The sequence below is a fragment of the Schistocerca serialis genome, chromosome 8, assembly GCF_023864345.2.
Source record: "Schistocerca serialis cubense isolate TAMUIC-IGC-003099 chromosome 8, iqSchSeri2.2, whole genome shotgun sequence".
Lineage (NCBI taxonomy): Eukaryota > Metazoa > Arthropoda > Insecta > Orthoptera > Acrididae > Schistocerca > Schistocerca serialis.
In genome coordinates, this window is record NC_064645.1 from 219,379,629 (window position 1) to 219,398,286 (window position 18,658).

Consider the following 18,658-nt stretch of genomic DNA (forward strand, 5'->3'; position numbering starts at 1 on the left):
ATATTGTGGGATCATACACTACTGGCCATTAAAATTGCTGCACCAAGAAGAAATGCAGATGATAAACGGGTATTCATTGGACAAATATACTACACTAGAACTGACATGTGATTACATTCTCACGCAATCTGGGTGCATAGATCCTGAGAAATCAGTACCCGGAACAACCACCCCCGGCCGTAATAACGGTCTTGATACGCCTGGGCATTGAGTCAAACAGAGCAAACAGGTACAGCTAGCTGCCCATGCAGCTTCAACACGATACCACAGTTCATCAAGAGTAGTGACTGGCATATTGTGACGAGCCAGTTCTTCGGCTACCATTGACCAGATGTTTTCAGTTGGTGAGAGATCTTGAGAATGTGCTGGCCAGGGCAGCAGTCGAACATTTACTGTACCCAGAAAGACCCGTACAAGACCTGCAACGTGTGGTCGTGCGTTATCCTGCTGAAGTGTAGGGTTTCGCAGGGATCGAATGAAGGGTAGAACCACTGGTCGTAACACATCTGAAATGTAACTTCCACTGTTGAAAGTGCCGTCAATGCGAACAAGAGGTGACCGAGACGTGTAACCAATGGCACCCCAGACCATCACGCCGGGTAATACGCCAGTATGGCGATGACGAATACACGCTTCCAGTGTGCGTTCACTGCGATGTCGCCAACCACGGATGCGACCACCATGATGCTGTAAACAGATCCTGGATTCATCCGTACAAATGACGTTTTGCCATTTGTACACCCAGGTTCGTCGTTGAGTACAGCATCACAGGAGCCCCTGTCTGTGATGCAGCGTCAAGGGCTAACCGCAGCCTTGTTCTCCGAACTGATAGTCCATGCCGTTGCAAACGTCGTCGAACTGTTCGTGCAGATGGTTGTTGTCTTGCAAACTTTCCCATCTGTTGACTCAGGGATCGAGACGTGGCTGCACAATCCTTTATAGCAATGCGGATAAGATGGCTGTCATTTCGACTGCTAGCGATACGAGGCCGTTGAGATCCAGCACGGCGTTCCGTATTACCCTGCTGAACCCACCGATTCCATATTCTGCTAACAGTCATTGGATGTCGAAGAACGCGAGCAGCAATGGCGCGACACGATAAACCGCAATCGCGATAAGCTACAATCCGACCTTTATCAAAGTCGGAAACGTGATGGTACGCACTTCTCCTCCTTACACGAGGCATCACAACAACGTTTCACCAGGCAACGCCGGTCAACTGCTGTTTGTTTATGAGAAATCGGTTGGAAACTTTCCTCATGTCAGCATGTTGTAGGTGTCGCCTCCGGCGCGAACCTTGTGTAAATGCTCTGAAAAGCTAATCATTTGCATATGACAGCATCTTTTTCCTGTCGGTTAAACTTCTCGTCTGTAGCATGTCATCTTCGTGGCGTAGCAATTTTAATGGCCAGTAGTGTATATCGATAACACCCCACAGGTATCAAAGTTGTTAGCCACTGAGCCACGCCTCCACCAGATCTGTACAACGAGATCAGTGGGCGTGATTCATAGGGTGGTACGCAGACGCTACCTAGTCGTGCCTCCGAGTCAACTGTTTATACTGTAGTGCAGCGAGCCTCTGCGTTGTTCACAATGAGAGTTAGGTTCCATTTGTTTCTGCATTATTTGTAATGAGTCTTTGTACGCTTGGAGAAATTCAAGTTAAGTAAATCTTCCGTTTGCTGTGTTAATTTGTTCGCTAATATTTTCTGCTCTTGTCCAGCTATCCTATTACGACAGTTGTCACACCACTCTGTGGCCCATCTCTCCTTACCGTAGTGTATGGAGTCGACACAACAGTTTTCTCTTGAAATAATTAGTGTACGGTTGTACATATGGCAGCAATAGTCGTTTCGTATACAGGTTGTGACTAAAAGGTACGGCCAGACTTTCAGGAAACATTCCTCACACCCAAGAAAGAAAATATGTTATGTGGACATGTGTCCGGAAACGCTTACTTTCCTTGTTAGACCTCATTTTATTACTTCTCTTCAAATCACATTAATCATGGAATGGAAACACACAGCAACAGATCGTACCAGCGTGATTTCAAACACTTTGTTGCAGGAAATGTTCAAAATGTCCTCCGTTAGCGAGGATACATGCATCCACCCTCCGTCGCATGGAATCCCCGATGCCCTGATGCAGCCCTCCAGAATGGCGTATTGTATCACAGCCGTCCACAGTACGAGCACGAAGAGTCTCTACATGTGGTACCGGGGTTGCGTAGACAAGAGCTTTCAAATGCCCTCATAAATGAAAGTGAAGAGGGTTGAGGTCAGGAGAGCGTGGAGGCCATGGAATTGGTCCGCCTCTACCAATCCATCGGTCACCGAATCTGTTGTTGAGTAGCGTGCGAACGCTTCGACTGAAATGTGCAGGAGCTCCATCGTGCATGAACCACATGTTGTATCGTACTTGTAAAGGCACATGTTCTAGCAGCACAGGTAGAGTATCCCGTATGAAATCATGATAACGTGCTCCATTGAGCGTAGGTGGAAGAATATGGGGCCCAATCAAGCCATCACCAACAAAACAATGCCTGCCCAAACGTTCACAGAAAATCTGTGTTGATGACGTGATTGCACAATTGCGTGCGGATTCTCGTCAGCCCACACATGTTGATTGTGAAAATTTACAATTTGGTCACGTTGGAATGAAGCCTCATCCGTAAAGAGAATATTTGCACTGAAATGAGGATTGACACATTGTTGGATGAACCATTCGCAGAAGTGTACCCGAGGAGGCCAATCAGCTGCTCATAGTGCCTGCACACGCTGTACATGGTACAGAAACAACTGTTTCTCCCGTAGCACTCTCCATAAAGTGACGTGGTCAACGTTACCTTGTACAGCAGCAACTTCACTGACGCTGACATTAGGGTTATCGTCAACTGCACGACGAATTGCCTCGTCCATTGCAGGTGTCCTCGTCGTTCTAGGTCTTCCCCAGTCGCGAGTCATAGGCTGGAATGTTCCGTGCTCCCTAAGACGCCTATCAATTGTTTCGAACGTCTTCCTGTCGGGACACCTTCGTTCTGGAAATCTGTCTCGATACAAACGTACCGCCCCACGGCTATTGCCCCGTGCTAATCCATACATCAAATGGGCATCTGTCAACTCCGCATTTGTAAACATTGCACTGACTGCAAAACCACGTTCGTGATGAACACTAACCTGTTGATGCTACGTACTGATGTGCTTGATGCTAGTACTGTAGAGCAATGAGTCGCATGTCAACACAAGCACCGAAGTCAACATTACCTTCCTTCAATTGGACCAATTGGCGGTGAATCGAGTAAGTACAGTACATACTGACGAAACTAAAATGAGCTCTAGCATGGAAATTAAGCGTTTCCGGACACATGTCCACATAACATCTTTTCTTTATTTGTGTGTGAGCAATGTTTCCAGAAAGTTTGGCCGTACCTTTTTGTAACACCCTGTATAGCTCCGTATATGGAATGTGGCCTCACCCCTTCCAGGTCAACATCCTGGAACACCAGCATTTATGGACGGCAGAGCAGCAGATAAACATTGGAACGGGACTGTTTTCAAATGTAGAGCTGGAAGTAAAGAACTATTTTGCGAATGGAAGTTGTTGGTCTGGGAGCAGCGATCTCGGCGGACGGTGCGTTAGCGTGCAAACACGCAGGCCTCTGCCCCGCTGCCGCTGCCGGCCCGCATGTATATTCATGCGAGTCGAGTCGCGTCGCGCATCTGGCGCACAGAATTCCGTGGGGCGGCGCTGGGCGGCGCGCTGAGTCAACACGGTCGAGATACGGCGTCCGCCGGCCGGCCGGCCCGCGCTGTTTATTTCAGGGGCCGCGTCTTCCGGGGCCGCGCCGCGCCGGCCGAATATCTGCCCGGCCGCAGGGAGGAGCACGGGCCTGTTTGGCCTCGCGCTCCGCCCTCCGCCACTCGGCTTTGGCGGGTTCATCTCTGCTCTGCACAGTACACCGACTAGCGACCGCTTCAGATTACATGGCTTATACGAGGGTCACTACAAAAGATATGCGCACTATTTTTTATTTAAATCCATCTTTTATTCTACACGTTTGAAAGTTTTGCAGCGTGTAGATACATCCTTTAGGAACAATATTTTCATTTCTCCACATAATTTCCATCCATCTCAACTGCCTTACGCCATCTTGGAACCAGCGGTTGTATACTCGCACGCGCACTAGGAGGCCTGCCACTGCGAGATCAATCCTCAATATTAAAACTTCCTGGCAGATTAAAACTGTGTGCCGGACCGAGTTCGAGTCTCGGTCCGGCACACAGTCTTAATCATCCAGGAAGTTTCATATCAGCGCACACACCGCTGCAGAGTGAAAATCTCGTTCTGGAAACATCCCCCAGGCCTTGGCTAAGCCATGTCTCCGCAATATCCTTTCTTTCAGGGGTGCTAGTTCTGCGAGGCTCGCAGGAGAGCTTCTGTAAAGTTTGGAAGGTAGGAGACGAGGTACAGGCAGAATTAAAGCTGTGAGGACGGGACGTGAGTCGTGCTTGGGTAGCTCAGTTGGTAGAGCACTTTCCCGCGAAAGGCAAAGGTCCTGAGTTCGAGTCTTGGTCCGGCGCACAGTTTTAACCTGCCAGGAAGTTTCATATCAGCGCACACTCCCCTGCAGAGTGAAAGTCTCATTCTGGAAACATCCCCCAGGCGCCGGCCGCGGTGGTCTCGCGGTTCTAGGCGCGCAGTCCGGAACCGTGCGACTGCTACGGTCGCAGGTTCGAGTCCTACCTCGGGCATGGATGTGTGTGATGTCCGTAGGTTAGTTAGGTTTAAGTAGTTCTAAGTTCTAGGGAACTGATGACCACAGCTGTTAAGTCCCATAGTGCTCAGAGCCATTTTAACCATCCCCCATGCTGTGGCTAAGCCATGTCTCCGCGATATGCCTTCTTTCAGGAGTGCTAGTTCCGCAGGAGAGCTTCTGTAAAGTTTGGAAGGTAGGAGGCGAGGTACTGGGAGAAGTAAAGCTGTGAGGACAGGGCGTTAGTCGTGCTTGGGTGGCTCAGTTGGTAGAGCACTTTCCCGCGAAAGGCAAAGGTCCTGAGTTCGAGTCTCGGTCCGGCGCACAGTTTTAATCTGCCAGGAAGTTTCATATCAGCGCACACTCCCCTGCAGAGTGAAAGTCTCATTCTGGAAACATCCCCCAGGCTGTGGCTAAGCCATGTCTCCGCAATATCCTTTCTTTCAGGGGTGCTAGTTCTGCAAGGTTCGCAGGAGAGCTTCTGTAAAGTTTGGAAGGTAGGAGGCGAGGTACTGGCACAAGTAAAGCTGTGAAGACAGGGCGTGAGTCGTGCTTGGGTAGCTCAGTTGGTAGAGCACTTTCCCGCGAAAAGCAAAGGTCCCGAGTTCGAGTCTCCGTCCGGCACACAGTTTTAATCTGCCAGGAAGTTTCATATCAGCAGACGATCCGCTCCAGGGTGAAAATCTCATTCTGGAATCCTCAATATTGCCGTGCACGCTTTCATCACGTAACCTGCTTGCCCACCGACTAACTGTACTGCGATCGACAGCAGCATTTTCATACACCTTTTTCAACCTCTTGTGGATGTTTCAAATTGTCTCGTTTTCACAGTACAAGAATTCTATGACAGCACTTTGCTTCTGACGAACGTCAAGTGTAGCAGCCATCTTGAAGACATGCTGTGACGGCGCCACTCACGGGAACAAGTTGAAATAAGTTTGAAAACGAGCGGCAAGGATGTATCTACACACTGTAAAACTTTCACACATGCAGAATGAAAACTGTATTTTTACAAAAATAGTGTGCATTTTTTTTGAGTGACCCTCGTACTTACCAAATAAAGATGTTGGGAGTGTTTACATCGAGGTCTCGATTTCGATACTATAATCACTGAAACTTCCTATCATTCGCATCACAGAAAAAATTTTTGACCTTCGATGTCGGAAATCCTTCCCATGAACCATGGACCTTGCCGTTGGTGGGGAGGCTTGGTGCCTCAGCGATACAGATGGCCGTACCGTAGGTGCAACCACAACGGAGGGGTTTCTGTTGAGAGGCCAGACAAACATGTGGTTCCTGAAGAGGGGCAGCAGCCTTTTCAGTAGTTGCAGGGGCAACAGTCTGGATGATTGACTGATCTGGCCTTGTAACATTAACCAAAACGGCCTTGCTGTGCTGGTACTGCGAACGGCTGAAAGCAAGGGGAAACTACAGCCGTAATTTTCACCGAGGACATGCAGCTTTACTGTATGATTAAATGATGATGGCGTCCTCTTGGGTAAAATATTCTGGAGGTAAAATAGTCCCCCATTCGGATCTCCGGGCGGGGACTACTCAAGAGGACGTCGTTATCAGGAGAAAGAAAACTGGCATTCTACGGATCGGAGCGTGGAATGTCAGATCCCTTAAGGTGCTCCGGAAAGGCTCAAAATCATGAAAAGTTCAAATTTTACTTTTTTGCGTTTTCTGAATCTGCAAACTATTACCTTTTAATAGATATATAATTTATTCAATCCCGTAGACTACAACTATTTTTAAATTTTTTTGAAATGTGTTCTACATGGGCGTGACCCATTGTGGCGCTGTTAAACTGCTGTCAAATGGTGTTATTATTAACGTCCGTGTTCATCAGGTACATTTTAGTGATGTGAGATAAAGTATGTGTGGTGCCTGACCTGTGATGGTTCAATATACATCTCTGGTGTGATTGTCGATTGTTTCATGTTTATTTACTCTATCGTTATCTCGAAAATATTCGTAATTAATTCTGTTTCTTGAGTCTCTGTTTTGTTGAAGTATAATAATGAGTAAAAGTAAAGTTATTAGAAATCCTCTGAAGGCTTTTAAGAAAAGGAGAAATGTCGGAAAGCCAAAGGTATGTGTTATTACTGTAAACAATAAAGACGATAACCAAGTGAGTGAACCTAACCTCTCAAGTACACCTGCCCATAGCAGTCAAAGTGGGAAAGAAAATACTTCACAGAAGAAGCTTGGTTCAATGAGTGAAAACTATGAATGTTTTATGGGCGAATCGGATGTGAATGAAATATTTGATATGTCGGTTCTCAAAGGAATTTTTTCAAACTGTGTAAGATGTATTCATTGTAGTGAAGTTGGTCTGGAACTCTCCATAATAAAGCACGTAGGACTTGCTAGTGAAATACAACTGAAATGTAATAAGTGTTCATACATGACCACCTTTTGGAACAGCGTTGCAGTAACTGCAACTGAAGAAAATAGTAGCAAAATCTACGAACACAACAACGAGCGATGCTTGCTTTAGACAAGGAACGCCTTCGGGCTGCAGACAAGGCTGTAAAGAGTCTAGAAATACAAGTAAGAGTAAACAGGAGGAGGAACAAGAGGAAGCTGGAGGAGGAGTTTGCAGAGCATGAAGATAATTCATCCTATGGACCTGGAATGCACTAAAAAGTTAATCCAATCTTTGTCGCTCGATTCCCAAAACTTTTATTTTCTCATACTAATTACATGTTTTCTAAGGGTCTTCCAAACATATTTGTTTCAAACTTTCAGTAAATGTTACACAGTACCTTCTGCATAATTTAACACAGCCTTTTTCCAAAAAACTGTATATTTTTTAATATATAAATAAAAAATTGCAAAAAAATGTTGTGAATTTTCATTACAATTGAAAAAAAATCATCTTTAATAACTGAACTAAAATTTTGTAAAATCCCTGTGTTAAGTTGTAGCCCATATTCCAATAAATAATCTGTAAAAAGTTCAACTTCCTACCTCAAATACTTTGTGAAGAAAGATGTAATTTATAAGCGTTATTTTAACATTGCAAGTATAGGGCGTTCCGGAGCCCCTTAATCGGGCAGGTAGGTTAGAAAATTTAAAAAGGGAAATGGATAGGTTAAAGTTAGATATAGTGGGAATTAGTGAAGTTCGGTGGCAGGAGGAACAAGACTTTTGGTCAGGTGATTACAGGGTTATAAATACAAAATAGAATAGGGGTAATGCAGGAGTAGGTTTAATAATGAATAAAAAAATAGGAGTGCGGGTTAGCTACTACAAACAGCATAGTGAACGCATTATTGTGGCCAAGATAGACACAAAGCCCACGCCTACTACAGTAGTACAAGTTTATATGCCAACTAGCTCTGCAGATGATGAAGAAATTGATGAAATGTATGACGAGGTAAAAGAAATTATTCAGGTACTGAAGGGAGACGAAAATTTAATAGTCATGGGCGACTGAAATTCGTCAGTGGGAAAAGGGAGAGAAACAAACATAGTAGGTGAATATGGATTGGGGGCAACAAATGAAAGAGGAAGCCGCCTTGTAGAATTTTGCACAGAGCATAACTTAATCATAGCTAACACTTGGTTCAAGAATCATAAATGAAGGTTGTATACCTGGAAGAATCCTGGAGATACTAAAAGGTATCAGATAGATTAAATAATGGTAAGACAGAGATTTAGGAACCAGGTTTTAAATTGTAAGACATTTCTAGGGGCAGATGTGGATTCTGACCACAATCTATTGGTTATGAACTGCAGATTGAAACTAAAGAAACTGCAAAAAGGTGGGAATTTTAGGAGATGGGATCTGGATAAACTGAAAGAACCAGAGGTTGTAGAGAGTTTCAGGGAGAGCTTAAGGGAACAATTGACAGGAATGGGGGAAAGAAATACAGTAGAAGAAGAATGGGTACCTCTGAGGGATGAAGTAGTGAAGGCAGCAGAGGATCAAGTAGGTAAGAAGACGAGGGCTAATAGAAATCCTTGGGTAACAGAAGAAATACTGAATTTAATTGATGAAAGGAGAAAATATAAAAATGCAGTAAATGAAGCAGGCAAAAAGGAATACAAACGTCTCAAAAATAAGATCGACAGGAAGTGCAAAATGGCTAAGCAGGGATGGCTAGAGGACAAATGTAAGGATGTAGAGGCTTGTCTCACTAGGGGTAAGATAGATACTGCCTACAGGAAAATTAGAGAGACCTTCGGAGAGAAGAGAACCGCTTGTATGAATATCAAGATCTCAGATGGCAACGCAGTTCTAAGGAAAGAAGGGAAGGCAGAAAGGTGGAAGGAGTATATAGAGGGTTTATACAAGGGCGATGTACTTGAGAACAATATTATGGAAATGGAAGAGGATGTAGATGAAGATGAAATGGGAGATAAGATACTGCGTGAAGAGTTTGACAGAGCACTGAAAGACCTGAGTCGAAACAAGATCCCGGTAGTAGACAACATTCCATTAGAACTACTGATGGCCTTGGGAGAGCCAGTCATGACAAAACTCTACCATCTGGTGAGCAAGATGTATGAGACAGGCGAAATACCCACAGACTTCAAGAAGAATATAATAATTCCAATCCCAAAGAAAGCAGGTGCTGACAAATGTGAAAATTACCGAACTATCAGTTTAATAAGTCACAGCTGCAAAATACTAACGCGAATTCTTTACAGACGATTGGAAAAACTGGTAGAAGCGGACCTCGGGGAAGATCAGTTTGTATTCCGTAGAAATGTTGGAACACGTGAGGCAATACTAACCTTACGACTTATCTTAGAAGAAATATTAAGAAAAGGTAAACCTACGTTTCTAGCATTTGTAGACTTAGAGAAAGCTTTTGACAACGTTAACTGGAATACTCTCTTTCAAATTCTGAAGGTGGCAGGGGTAAAATACATGGAGCGAAAGGCTATTTACAATTTTTACAGAAACCAGATGGCAGTTATAAGAGTCGAGGGGCATGAAAGGGAAGCAGTGGTTGGGCAAGGAGTGAGACAGGGTTGTAGCCTCTCCCCGATGTTATTCAATCCGTATATTGAGCAAGCAGTAAAGGAAACAAAAGAAAAATTCGGAGTAGGTATTAAAATTCATGGAGAAGAAGTAAAAACTTTGAGGTTCGCCGATGACATTGTAATTCTGTCAGAGACAGCAAAGGACTTGGAAGAGCAGTTGAACGGAATGGACAGTGTCTTGAAAGGAGGATATAAGATGAACATCAACAAAACCAAATCGAGGATAATGGAATGTAGTCAAATTAAATCGGGTGATGCTGAGAGGATTAGACTGGGAAATGAGACACTTAAAGTAGTAAAGGAGTTTTGCTATTTAGGGAGCAAAATAACTGATGATGATCGAAGTAGAGAGGATATAAAATGTGGACTGGCTATGGCAAGGAAATCGTTTCTGAAGAAGAGAAATTTGTTAACATCGAGTATAGATTTAAGTGTCAGGAAGTCGTTTCTGAAAGTATTTGTATGGAGTGTAGCCATGTATGGAAGCGAAACATGGACGATAAATAGTTTGGACAAGAAGAGACTAGAAGCTTTCGAAATGTGGTGCTACAGAAGAATGCTGAAGATAAGGTGGGCAGATCACGTAACTAATGAGGAGGTATTGAATAGGATTGGGGAGAAGAGAAATTTGTGCCGGCCGAAGTGGCCGTGCGGTTAAAGGCGCTGCAGTCTGGAACCGCAAGACCGCTACGGTCGCAGGTTCGAATCCTGCCTCGGGCATGGATGTTTGTGATGTCCTTAGGTTAGTTAGGTTTAACTAGTTCTAAGTTCTAGGGGACTAATGACCTCAGCAGTTGAGTCCCATAGTACTCAGAGCCATTTGAACCATTTTTTTTTAGAAATTTGTGGCACAACTTGACTAGAAGCAGGGATCGGTTGGTAGGACATGTTTTGAGGCATCAAGGGATCAGAAATTTAGCATTGGAGGGTAGCGTGGAGGGTAAAAATCGTAGAGGGAGACCAAGAGATGAATACACTAAGCAGATTCAGAAGGATGTAGGTTGCAGTAGGTACTGGGAGATGAAGAAGCTTGCACAGGATAGAGTAGCATGGAGAGCTGCTTCTAACCAGTCTCAGGACTGAAGACCACAACAACAACAACATGTCGGAAATAAAACTAGGCTTCTTTCCACCTTGTCAATGATATTTCTATTATGTAAACTAATTCATTTTACTGAACATATCTTCATAACGACAACACTATTACAAATATCCAGATAGTCAAAAGTCGTTGTTGAGGATCCTGCGCTCCTGGTAGAACTGCAAATCTGCTCTCACCAACATCTACATCTACATCTACATACATACTCCGCAATCCACCATACGGTGCGTGGCGGAGGGTACCTCGTACCACAACTAGCATCTTCGTTCCCTCTTTCACTCCCAAACAGAACGAGGGAAAAATTACTGCCAATATGCCTCTGTACGAGCCCTAATCTCTCTTATCTTATCTTTGTGGTCTTTCCGCGAAATGTAAGTTGGCGGCAGTAAAATTGTACTGCAGTCAGCTTCAAATGCTGGTTCTCTAAATTTCCTCAATAGCGATTCACGAAAAGAACGCCTCCTTTCCTCTAGAGCCTCCCACCCGAGTTCCTGAAGCATTCCCGTAACACTCGCTGGATGATCAAACCTACCAGTAACAAATATAGCAGCCCGCCTCTGAATTGCTTCTATGTCTTCCCCGATAGGGATCCCAAACGCGCGAGCAGTACTCAAGAGTAGGTCGTATTAGTGTTTTACTAGCGGTCTCCTTTACAGATGAACCACATCTTCCCAAAATTCTACCAATGAACCGAAGACGACTATCTGCCTTCCCCACAACTGCCATTACATGCTTGTCCCACTTCATATCGCTCTGCATTGTTACGCCCAAATATTTAATCGACGTGACTGTGTTAAGCGCTACACTACTAATGGAGTATTCAAACATTACGGGATTCTTTTTCCTATTCATCTGCATTCATTTACATGTATCTATATTTAGTGTTAGCTGCCATTCTTTACACCAATCACAAATCCTGTCCAAGTCATCTTGTATCCTCCTACAGACACTCAACGGCGACACCTTCCCGTACACCACAGCATCATCAGCAAACAGCCGCACATTGCTATCCACCCTATCCAAAAGATCATTTATGTAGATAGAAAACAACAGCGGACCTACCACACTTCCCTGGGGCACTCCAGATGATACCATCACCTCCGTGAACACTTACCATCGAGGACAACTGCCTTACGCCATCTTGGAACCAGCGCCTGTAGACCCGCACGTGCAGTAAGAGGCCTGCCACTGCGAGGACAATCCTCAATATTGCCGTGCCCGCTTTGATCACGTAACCTGCTTGCGCACCGACTGACTGTACTGCGATTGACAGCAGCATCTCCATACAACTTTTTCAACCTCTTGTGGATGTTTCCCATTGTCTCGTTTTCATAGCACATGACTTCTATGACAGCACGTTGCTTCTGACGAACGTCAAGTGTAGCAGCCATCTTGAAGACATGCTGTGACGGCGCCACTCATGGGAACAGGTTGAAATAAGTTTGAAAACAAGCGGCAAGGACGTATCTACACACTGTACAACTTTCACACATGCAGAATGAAAACTGTATTTTTATAAAAAAAAGTGTGCATTTCTTTTGGAGTGACTCTCGTACTTACTAAATGTAGATGTTGGGAGTCTTAACATCGAGGTCTTTATTTAGATAATAAAGCCACTAAAACTCCCTATCATTCGCGTCACAGAAAACATTTTTGACCGTCGATGTCGGAAATAAAACCGGGGTTCTTTTCACATTGTCAGTGATATTTCCATCATGTAAACTATATCTTTTTGCTGAACATAATTTCATAACGACAACACTACTACATATTTCCATCTTGTCAAAAGTAGTTGTTGAGGATCCTGTGCTCCTGGCAGAACTGCAAATCTGCGCTCACCTACACCACCCCTTTACCCCCTCGCTCCCCCTCCGCCCCCCCCCCCCCCCTTCTCCGCTCATCCACAGATCCCCAGAAAACTACTTTCCTGTGTTTCATCTACATACATTAAGAATTTTGTAATTTGTAAAATGAAGAGTTGTTGGAAAATATTATTTAAATGACCTATGTAAAGGAAAAATATTGCATACAACTAATGAAATCTTCCATTGTAGGGAATAAATTACAAATTGTATAACATTGCTGAAAAAATGAAAATAATACAAAATGTTCGTTTAATTTTTGTAGTGGCTAATCACCAGTCATTTCAGTATGATGCATAGAGTGACCCAAAAATTCATTGACTAATAGTGAAAATTCAGTACTTCACCGAATAATGTAGGTAGTGAGGTAGAAATTTTGACATATGGTCGAAATTACTTGTAGTTTCATTGAAAGCAAAAAACGTTCACGAAGTGACCAGCAGACGGTGCTTCAAAAAATGGTTCAAATGGCTTTGAGCACTATGGGACTTAACTTCTGAGGTCATCAGTCCCCTAGACCTTGGAACTATTTAAACCTAACTAACCTAAGGACATCACACACATCCATGCCCGAGGCAGGATTCGAACCTGCGACCGTAGCGGTCGCGCGGTTCCAGACTGTAGCGCCTAGAACCGCTCGGCCACTCCAGCCGGCAACGGCGCTTCGTGTGATACAAACTATTAACTAACATCAGTGTGGTTTTTCTGGGGGAACGTTGGGTGATGCGTGCCCCTAAACGTTTTCGTCGACAAAGTAATTTTTTTAGGATGTTGAGAACTTGGAAGAGTGCCAAAGATTCATTTCACGGATGTAAATTTTTTTTATTTCATTTTTTCGTGTTAGTAATTGCAATACAGACGATACCAGAGCCGTTTGTGGTGGTAAAAGCTATGTCATTGACTGTTTCAAGCATTTAGAAGCTGCGGCAACCGTTCTCGACAACTGAATCACTGGCAGCCAGTTCGACAAGCATGTAGTGCCCTCACCCGCTAATAGTGGGTGATAATATTGCTAAACGGATATGCGTACGCTCAAACGCCAAGCTACCGATAGTTGTCTCTACGGTCCTGCTACCATAATCCTTCGCGATTCGTTGCCATCTTTGTTTTGTTGTTCTTTATTCATTTAAGTTTGCTGTTCCATTCTTGTCGGTTGTGCAAAGTTTTACAATGTGTTCAGCCTTTCGTTGCAACTTGTAAGTTAAGTTGAAGGTGAGAGATGAGCAGAATTCTAACAAACTATTTTACTTGCATCTAAAAAACCAAAAACTGTCAATAATTCGTGTGCGAGTGAAAAGTCAGGAAGTGAACATCAGTGGATGATGAAAGTGAAACTGGAAACCTGAGCACTGATTCATTGGACTCACCTGTTTCATTTGAGTTGTATTATAGGTCAATTGAAGTATACGATACCATTTTCTTTTATTGTTCAGAGATTGATGGGAATCGCATGCTTTATTTGAGGTGATGTAAACTGAAGTGTTCGATACCACATTCTCTTGTATGCTTGGATGTTTCTCGGTATCGCCTGCTTCATTTGAGCTGTAGTAAAGTTAACTGAGGAGTCCAATACCATTTTTTTGTAGTTCGACATGTTGATGACGTCATGGCTAAAAGCAGATTGGTGGTAAGTAATTTTCGCTGCATTATATCCAATGTCTGAGTACCCTCAAAGTTTTTTCCAGAAAAAAAGCACTGAGTAACATAACAATTGATTTTTAGCCTAGGCCATGTTCTTTATAACAAACAGTCAGCTTTCCGGCCGTCATTCATCAACAATACCTGTAGACTTTTTTTTTTTTCTTTGGTCATCAGTCTACTGACTGGTTTGATGCGGCCCCGCCACAAATTCCTTTCCTGTGCTAACCTCTTCATCTCAGAGTAGCACTTGCAACCTACGTCCTCAATTATTTGCTTGACGTATTCCAATCTCTGTCTTCCTCTACAGTTTTTGCCCTCTACAGCTCTCTCTAGTACCATGGAAGTCATTCCCTCATGTCTTAGCAGATGTCCTATCATCCTGTCCCTTCTCCTTATCAGTGGTTTCCACATATTCCTTTCCTCTCCGATTCTGCGTAGAACCTCCTCATTCCTTACCTTATCAGTCCACCAAATTTTCAAAATTCGTCTATAGCACCACATCTCAAATGCTTCGATTCTCTTCGGTTCCAGTTTTCCCACAGTCCATGTTTCACTACCATACAATGCTGTACTCCAGACGTACATCCTCAGAAATTTCTTCCTCAAATTAAGGCCGGTATTTGATATCAGTAGACTTCTCTTGGCCAGAAATGCCTTTTTTGCCATAGCGAGTCTGCTTTTGATGTCCTCCTTACTCCGTCCGTCATTGGTTACTTTACTGCCTAGGTAGCAGAATTAATTAACTTCATTGACTTCGTAACCATCAATCCTGATGTTAAGTTTCTCGCTGTTCTCCTTTCTACTACTTCTCATTACCTTCGTCTTTCTCCAATTTACTCTCAAATCATACTGTGTACTCATTAGACTGTTCATTCCGTTCAGCAGATCATTTAATTCATCTTCACTTTCACTCAGGATAGCAATGTCATCAGCGAATCGTATCATTGATATCCTTCCACCTTGTATTTTAATTCCACTCCTGAACCTTTCTTTTATTTCCATCATTGCTTCCTCGATGTACAGGTTGAAGAGTAGGGGCGAAAGTATACAACCTTGTCTTACACCCTTCTTAATGCGACCACTTCGTTCTTGATCGTGCACTCGTATTGTTCCCTCTTGGTTGTTGTACATATTGTATATGACCCGTCTCCCCCTATAGCTTACCCCTACTTTTTTCAGAATCTCGAACAGCTTGCACCATTTTATATTGCCGAACGCTTTTTCCAGGTCGACAAATCCTATGAAAGTGTCTTGATTTTTCTTTAAACTTGCTTCCATTATTAGCCCTACCGTCAGAATTGCCGCTCTCGTCCCTTTACTTTTCCTAAAGCCAAACTGATCGTCACCTAACGCATTCTCAATTTTCTTTTCCATTCTTCTGTGTATTATACTTGTAAGCAGCTTCGATGCATGAGCTGTTAAGGTGATTGTGCGATAATTCTCGCACTTGTCAGCTCTTGCCGTCTTCGGAATTGTGTGGATGATGCTTTTCCGAAAGTCAGATGGTATGTTGCCAGACTCATATATTCTACACACCAACGTGAATAGTCGTTTTGTTGCCCCTTCCCCCAATGATTTTAGAAATTCTGATGGAATGTTATCTAACCCTTCAGCCTTATTTGACCGTAAGTCCTCGAAAGCTCTTTTAAATTCCGATTCTAACGCTGGATCCCCTATCACTTCTAAATCGACTCCCGTTTCTTCTTCTATCACATCAGACAAATCTTCACCCTCATAGAGGCTTTCAATGTATTCTTTCCACCTATCTGCTCTCTCCTCTGCATTTAACAGTGGAATTCCCGTTGCACTCTTAATGTCACCACCGTTGCTTTTAATGTCACCAAAGGTTGTTTTGACTTTCCTGTATGCTGAGTCTGTCCTTCCGACAATCATATCTTTTTCAATGTCTTCACATTTTTCCTGAAGACATTTCGTCTTAGCTTCCCTGCACTTCCTATTTATTTCATTCCTCAGCGACTTGTATTTCTGTATTCCTGATTTCTGTGGAACATGTTTGTACTTCCTCCTTTCATCAATCAACTGAAGTATTTCTTCTGTTACGCATGGTTTCTTCGCAGCTACCTTCTTTGTACCTATATTTTCCTTCCCAACTTCTGTGATGGCCCTTTTTAGAGATGTCCATTCCTCTTCAACTGTACTGCCTACTGCGCTATTCCTTATTGCTGTATCTTCAGCGTTAGAGAACTTCAAACGTATGTCGTCATTCCTTAGTACTTCCGTATCCCACTTCTTTGCGTATTGATTCTTCCTGACTAATGTCTTGAACTTCAGCCTACTCTTCATCACTACTATATTGTGATCTGAGTCTATATCTGCTCCTGGGTACGCCTTACAATCCAGTATCTGATTTCGGAATCTCTGTCTGACCATGATGTAATCTAATTGAAATCTTCCCGTATCTCCCGGCCATTTCCAAGTATACCTCCTCCTCTTGTGATTCTTGAACAAGGTATTCGCTATTATTAGCTGAAACTTGTTACAGAACTCAATTAGTCTTTCTCCTCTTTCATTCCTTGTCCCAAGCCCATATTCTCCTGTAACCTTTTCTTCTACTCCGTCCCCTACAACTGCATTCCAGTCGCCAATGGCTATTAGATTTTCGTCCCCCTTTACATACCGCATTACCCTTTCAATATCCTCATACACTTTCTCTATCTGTTCATCTTCAGCTTGTATTTCCCTTTTCAGATTTTCTAGTTTCCCTATCACGTTCAAGCTTGTGACATTCCATGCCCCGACTCGTAGAACGTTATCCTTTAATAGATTATTCAATCTTTTTCTCATGGTAACCTCCCCTTTGGCAGTCCCCTCCCGGAGATCCGAATAGGGGACTATTCCGGAATCTTTTGCCAATGGAGAGATCATCATGACACTTCTTCAACTACAGGCCACATGTCCTGTGGATACACGTTGTGTGTCTTTAATGCAGTGGTTTCCATTGCCTTCTGCATCCTCATGTCGTTGATCATTGCTGATTCTTCCGCCTTTAGGGGCAATTTCCCACCCCTACGACAAGAGAGTGCCCTGAACCTCTATCCGCTCCTCCGCCCTCTTTGACAAGGCCGTTGGCAGAATGAAGCTGACTTCTTATACCGGAAGTCTTCGGCCGCGAATGCTGATTATTTTTCAAAATTTAGGCAGTGGCGGGGATCGAACCCGGGACCGAAAACGTTTTGATTATGAATCAAAGACGGTACCCCTAGAACCACAGGTACTGTACAGCATGTCGATAGGTATGGTGAGAAACTGCGTCGGACGTTGTCTTTTAGCATCCCTATGGAGGTTGAACGATCGCGGTAGACTTGCAACTCCAGGTAACCCCACAAGGAATAACCACACGGACTGTGGTCTACGGACGTGGGAGGGCAAGGATGACGCAAGTGGCGACTCAGCATGCGATCTTCACCGAACGGTGTGCGCAAGCAATCTTTCACAGGTCAAGCAATGTGGGGTGGAGCTCCATCGTGCATATAAGTCGTACCTTCCAACAGGAGTTTATCAGTCAGACTAGGGATGACCTAACTTCCTCTGCCACTACAGCTCGTTTTGTACACGTAAGTGTTGCTGCCTGGCACCCTCTGTTAGCCCATTTTTGCACTTATTTTTGGCTTCGATAAAAACTTATTTCAGGCAAATGTGTCAGTTTTTATCTGTCTTCTTGCGATATTCCGTGAATTAGTGCATTTTCTAATGTTTACGGACATTTCGGTCACTTTTTACAATAACAATTTATTCCTACTCTTAAATTATTAATAGTGTGTATTTTATTAATCGGAAAAAAGAAAATGTGCTGTAAATAGGTGTTGGGGACGTATTTCTTTTCAACAGTTGTATTTTTATTATAACTTCATTTCCAGTTTCCTTGTGCTGAGCGAAGCAAACTGATTGAATTTGTCACTGAAATCAAATTTACTTAACTGTGTGTGTACTATGCTGTTGAAAACATGGCTGAGCATGAGGGTCTGCTTCACCTAATCTCATCCATAAGCAAATTCCTATGATCTTTAAATTGCTAAAACTAGGTTCACAATATGCTGCAATCACTGGAACCGTCATAAATATCCTCAAAGACATTTCTATATTTGGAGGATCATCTCGTAACGCAAACCATCACTTTTTTTAAAAAAAAAAAAAAAAAAAAAAGAAAACTTCACTATATCGAAATGAGAAGCTGTAACATTGCTCTTCGTCAGGCTCTTTCTTGTTAAATATGAAAGAGTCGGCTGGTGTGGCCTGAGTCCTGAGACTGGTTTGGTGCAGCTCTCCATGCTACTCTAA